Source organism: Triturus cristatus, chromosome 7, assembly GCF_964204655.1.
Source record: "Triturus cristatus chromosome 7, aTriCri1.1, whole genome shotgun sequence".
Taxonomy (NCBI): domain Eukaryota; kingdom Metazoa; phylum Chordata; class Amphibia; order Caudata; family Salamandridae; genus Triturus; species Triturus cristatus.
Window position 1 is genome coordinate 537,292,475 of NC_140590.1, and position 6,000 is coordinate 537,298,474.

The window sequence follows — 6,000 nt, forward strand, 5'->3', positions numbered from 1 at the left end:
AAGCTTATATCACCTTAAATTAACTAAAATGTAGCTGCCTTTCACATTCCATCCCTACTTGGGAGTAACCTCTAGGATAGACTCAAAGTAATGTCTTCTAGACAGCTACATTTTAAGGTCTCGTTCTTTTCTGCAATAACAGAAACACTCTCCGTGTGCATTCAAACCACTGGCAGTCCTTGTAAGGTATTTAAATCACTAACTCTAGCCATAAGTTTAAAGCATGCATATGAACATGTCCTCCTTTTCACTTGGGTGATTGTTAGTACAGAATGAAATGTGTCGGTGATTAAGTGTCTGAGTGTGAATTTCCAACAGATTCCTCATCTTTGAATCTTCCCCATGAAACCACCAACTTAGCAAGAGACTGGTTCTTTTCTTCAATGTGTCACTGACGTGAGGTTTTAGAGCTCCCTCCATTAACATTTTTTCACCAGATGTTCTTGTTACCAAAACCATCCGGGTTCAAACAAAGTGTACATGACAGCTCTTAGTGTCTGACCATTACTCCAGCTGCATGTGCGGCTGAGGAGTGGAATTAGAGTCCACTTTATATGGTAAGTGTATCTTCATGAACACCAAAGCAATTAGGGACACACTCAGCTGTTTGTAACCCAAGTCCGAAAAGGGAATGTGTCAAAATGCAGGTGAGCCACTAATGGTAAGCCTTGGCGCCCCTACAACGTGTGAAGGTCCCAGTGACATCATTTTGGCATCACAGAAAACATACAGACACTGCTCTTTGCCTCCAGAGGACCCCAGCTGATCTTCGATACCGATTCTAGAAACAGTTCATCCTAAAGTAGCTTTTCTTATGCATTACGGTGACTGCTTTAAGAGTCAAGCCTTCTGTAAGGCTGTGTTTGACATCTTCCCAGCTATGATGTCTCAGCCCTTTGGCATGCCATGGTTCACTTTCTTTCTTCTTCTTGATCCATGCTTGAACCTTGTATGCCAGGTGCCTTTGACTTTAGGAGTGCCTAATACCACGTCTACAGTCTAGAAACCTTTAATTGATTTCAGAGGTGGGGGGATGCTAAGCTCTGGCCAAGAGAAGAATGTATTATGCACTTTGATAACAAAGACAATCACCACGCTGAAAACAGCGATGTATTTTAGTTAAAGAAAACATATTGGCAGCGACCACTATATAATGGGCCATCATTAACATATTTTGTCACTTATGTCAAGGCTGGGAATAGGTGACAAACTGGGGACAAGAAGAGCTCCAACTAATCCACAAAACACCTTCAGCTTCTGATAAACGATCACACTGAGAATACTTTTCCACTTTTAGGGAGACCTAGCTTTAAATCGAATGCTGTTATCATATATGATTGCAGCTTTAAAAGAGATAGCTGCATATAACTGTAATGTTTGACTTCTAGACATTAGACGTGGTATTAAGCACACTTAAAGTCGAAGGCACCTGGCATACAAGGTGAAAGCATGGATGAAGAAGAAGAAAGTGAACCATGGCAGCTCTGGTGGTCTGACACATCATAGCTGGGAAGATATAAATTCTGAACTGCAAATTCTAAAGAATAAGTGTGAGAAAACATGTTTGGCTTTCTGGGGGCCTCAAGTTAGGTTGTTTTTTCTAACATTAGAGGGAGTGTTGCATTAAAAAGGTTGACAACCTTGTGTCTGGAGGCATAAGTGAAAGACAGGATTGGGACCCACAGCCGTCCAAACTCGGGTGGCACCAGTACCTTTCCTTAAACTTCATTTATAACACCAACAGCACTATTTTCTCAATATTTGCCTCCCCTGGCTACAGGCCATATTTGAAAGTATCCTTAAATAGACAGGTGGAGAATTCTCTGATGAGCCCTTTGCTGAAAAGCTTCTAGTACCACAAAAAGTGCTTGTGTCAAAGCTTTGTCCGTTCAGACTTGGTGTCTGTAGAATTCCCATGGCCTTAAAACCAAAGTGAGGAAGATACGGATTGCGAAGCAGAAAATGTCCTTCACACCGATTTAGATTTCTAATAGAGACTAATGACTGCAGATGCCTTACCTTTTCCAAATTCCCCAGGTATCAGATTGGATCCAGAAACCTTTGAGCAGTACCCCTGCTCGCCGATAGGTGGTGCCATGTGGCTCCACACTGAGGTTATTCCGCTCCAGAAATTGTGTGGGGCCCATATAGGCTCACTCCTGCATGCTGATGTTACTTGCTTTCTTTACGTGCCACCAGCCGTCAATCTGGAGCTACTGCTCAACAGTTTTTTTGATCAAAATTCTGTCAGTATTCAAGAGAAATGTCATACCCCAAGACATCAGGTTTCAAACCCTGTAAGGAATGTGGCAAGCTAATGTCTGTGACAGATCCTCACTAAGTTTGCCTGGGGTTGAGCCATGACTCTAGAGCCTGCAGTGACTGCACGTTAATGAACCCGAAGACTATACAAGACCTGGAAGACCTTCAAAGTCAAATGTCGGAAAAAATCCATATTGTGACTGGTCTAAGAGCCACAGTAGTCGATCCTGGAGTCGATCATCTTCACATTCCAAATATTTGGGTAAGTCAAAGAAGAAATTCAAAAACGCCAAACGGGACTCAGCCCTTTCCTGCCAATCTTGAACACCTTGGAGGGCACACAAGGGGTCCCCTGCCTCTCAATCTCGCTCCTGAAGTCGGTCGAGGTTGGAGCCTATTCCGCAACTTGTCTCGACACAACCCGAGTCGAGGCAGATTCAAGACCTCCAGGAGGCCATGCTCCAGCTCCTCAGATTTGTTGTGACTCCCTCTGGCACGCCTTTCGAAACTGTGGCGTTACAAGGCCCTCCATTTTGGTTTCCATCAGTGGGTTCGCCTTCTGGAAACCAGGTCACTTCGGTGCCTATACTGACTTCGCCTCTGGCTTCACAATACAGGTGGTTCCCAGAATGCCGATGCCGACTTCCCTGACGCCGGAGAAGTAGCCCATTGTGCTCTCCACCACTGTGATCTTGACCGAGATTATGCTCAGTTGCCATAGAACCACAACCTGCACCACTTGCCGTTCCACTACAAGAAAGAACCCACTCATTACATTCCTTGTTTGGCAGTGATTCTGACAAGGATTATGATGTAGGTGATAAAATTGGAAAACCCTACCATGAAGACAACTGGTCTGATGACCTACATGATGCTAGTGCCCTCTACACCTCTCGTGACCTCCTCACACCCCTATGTCCCACCACTTAAGAGAGTGCTTCTTTCACAATGGGCTTGCAGAGGGCAGCCACAGTTCTCGATCTCCAGCTCCCCACCATTTGAGGCCAAAAACCAATGTCTTGATGGAACTTGTACAGCCGGGGAAAACCATTACCGAGCCCCTATTAGGTAGAAACCTTTGAGAAGAGAGTATTTTCTTCAATTAGTTTGGCCCTTGGGTCCGTCAATGCCAGTCGCCAGCTGAGCTACTATTCCCTTGCTCTTTGGAGTTCAGTGTCTCAAATCTACCCAGGATTTCCAAAAGACCTCATTCTGTCCTCATCCAAACTACACAGGACAGTCATGGCGCAGCCAAATTCCCAATTCGTTGTGGCCTAAACACCACTGATTCCATTGAGCGAGCCATTGGCACCAGTGTAACCATTCGTCCCAATGCTCAGCTGCAGTCCACAGGTTTTTCATGCAATGTCCTGTCGTCCCTTATGGCAATGCCCTTTGCTGGGACTCTCCTTTTCGGGTACAAGACAGATTCCTTTTTGGAGCGATTCAAAGAGAGCAGGGCCACAGCACTCTCCCTGGGCTTATCTGTCCTGCTTAGCCAACGACATCAACCCTATTGTGTGTTTGTGTTTTCGGCAGATGTACCCTATACCGGTAGCTACTACAACATCAGCAGATGCCCAGTCGTTTCATGGCTGACTTCGTTTTCAAGGTCAATGAGTCACACAGAATATTGTCTCCACCTCTGTGGCTCCACCTGCCAAACCCATTTAATGTGCCCTTAGTGGAATGCAGCTTCCCAGTTCAAGGCAGGATCCATCTATTATTTGACGGGCTGGCAGGCCATAATATTGGACAGATAGGTCCTGCAGATCATGCAGAAGAGGCTTGTCTATAGTACCTTCCAGCATCCCCAGAACAACTGATGGCTGTCTATCTGTCAGTTCTACAACAGGAAGTGCAAGTCCTTTTAGCCAAGGGGGCTATTGAGAGAGTGTGTCCATCTGAAGTAGGTTGTGGTTGCTACTTCCACTTCTTCCTGGTACAAAAGACCAACTGAGGCCATCATCCTATGTTAGAGCTGCACCCTCTCAACACCTTCCTCCAGAAGGACAAATTCAAGATGCTCACTCTGGCCCAGGTCTCATCTGCCCTCGACCCTGGAGACTGAAATGTAGTGTTGGACCTGCAGGATCCCTATTTCCATGTACCCGTCCTGCAGTCCCACTGGTGCTCTCTGCAGTTTGTGGTGGTACAGGATCTTTTTCAGTTCACTTTGATCTCCTTTGGTCTCACCTGTGCCCCTCGGGTTTTCAAGATCACGGTCTGTGTTGGCGGTGTTTGATGAAACAGGACTCCCACCAGGAGAGTCTTGTGCCGAGTCCACCCTGAAATGGAAGCTCGTGCTGACTGATCGTGTCGTCCCATCGAGCTGTACGTTGGTCCCATTTGTCTTCCATGTCCTGCTGCAAGGGATGCATCCTCAGTCTGGCATTGGGGACTAGGAAGATGCACAATACCATCAACCCCAAGAGAGAGCCAACTTGCCTGACTGAATGTTGAAGAGTGAGGCGAAGACGGTCTTACTTTAGAGTGATAGATGATAGTCTCTCGTCCGAAGGATACACTCTTCCTAACTTGGAGTCCAGTGTGGCACGGAGATAGTGAATTCTTTGGGTTGGCTGAGAGACCAACTTGGCAAAGTTGACTTGGAGACCCAGCTTTTGAAGCAAGGTTAAACATGTCCAATAATGGTGTAGAGCACGCTGCAGAGAAGCACTCTAGCAACCAGTCATCCAGATAAGGGTAGATGAACAACCCTTGGCGATTCAAGACCGCTGCTATCACAGCAATGCACTTGGTGAAGGCTCAACGGGCCGACTTAAGCCAGAAGGGTAGCACCTTGTATTGGTAATGCTTGGCCCCTACCATGAAGCGCAGGAACGTGCAATGCTTTGGGTTGATTGGCATGTAGAAATTAGCATCCTTCAAGTCTATTGAGCACATCCAGTCTCCCTGGTGAAGGTGAGGATAAATCTTATGGAGAGTGAGCATGCAAAATACTTCTTTGTTGATGCACTTGTTCAGGAGGCATAGGTCCAAAATTGGCCTGAACTCTGGTTTGAGACCTTTCTTTCGTACCAGAAAATACTGAGTACACCCCATTTCCTCTTTGTAAAGGAGGAACTTCCTCTGTTGTGGACTTTTGTAGTAGAGTGGACACTTCTAGTTGCAGCAGTTGTAACTGGTGACAGACCGATTTAGCTGGGAGAATGGAATCGCCGAGGGTGGATAATGAAACCACAGAGCGTGCCCACTTTCCAGCATATTCAACACCCATTGATCTTTTGTAATGTTGCGCCACTCTTGCAGATGATTGGCAATACTTCCCCCTCCACTTAAATGGAGAACAGCAATGGAAGAAGCGACTGCTCATTCTTTTGCTGGGGTTTTTATAGATGTGGAGTACTGGTGTGGCGCTCCCCGGCCAGGTGCAGAACGGTGACCCTGGTATGGCGCTCAGGGTTTCTGTTGCTGTTGACACCATTGAGGGGCTTGAACCTTCTGATGAGGCAATCGTAGGGCCTGTACCTGCAACAGAAATATTTTTTCTTTACCAGGCCTACCGCCTTCAGGGTGTCAAGTTCAATTTCATCTTGGCCATTTCATCGTCCGTATGTGAACCAAAGAGAGTGACTGTTAATGGGCAGATGCAGGATGCGTTGTTGAGCCAAGAGGAGTGTTTAACACATATGCCATGTGCCTAAGCATGCGCTGCCAGGGTTGCACCCGCCACTGCCGGTCTTAACATCTGATTAGCCTCTAGGCCTCCTTCCT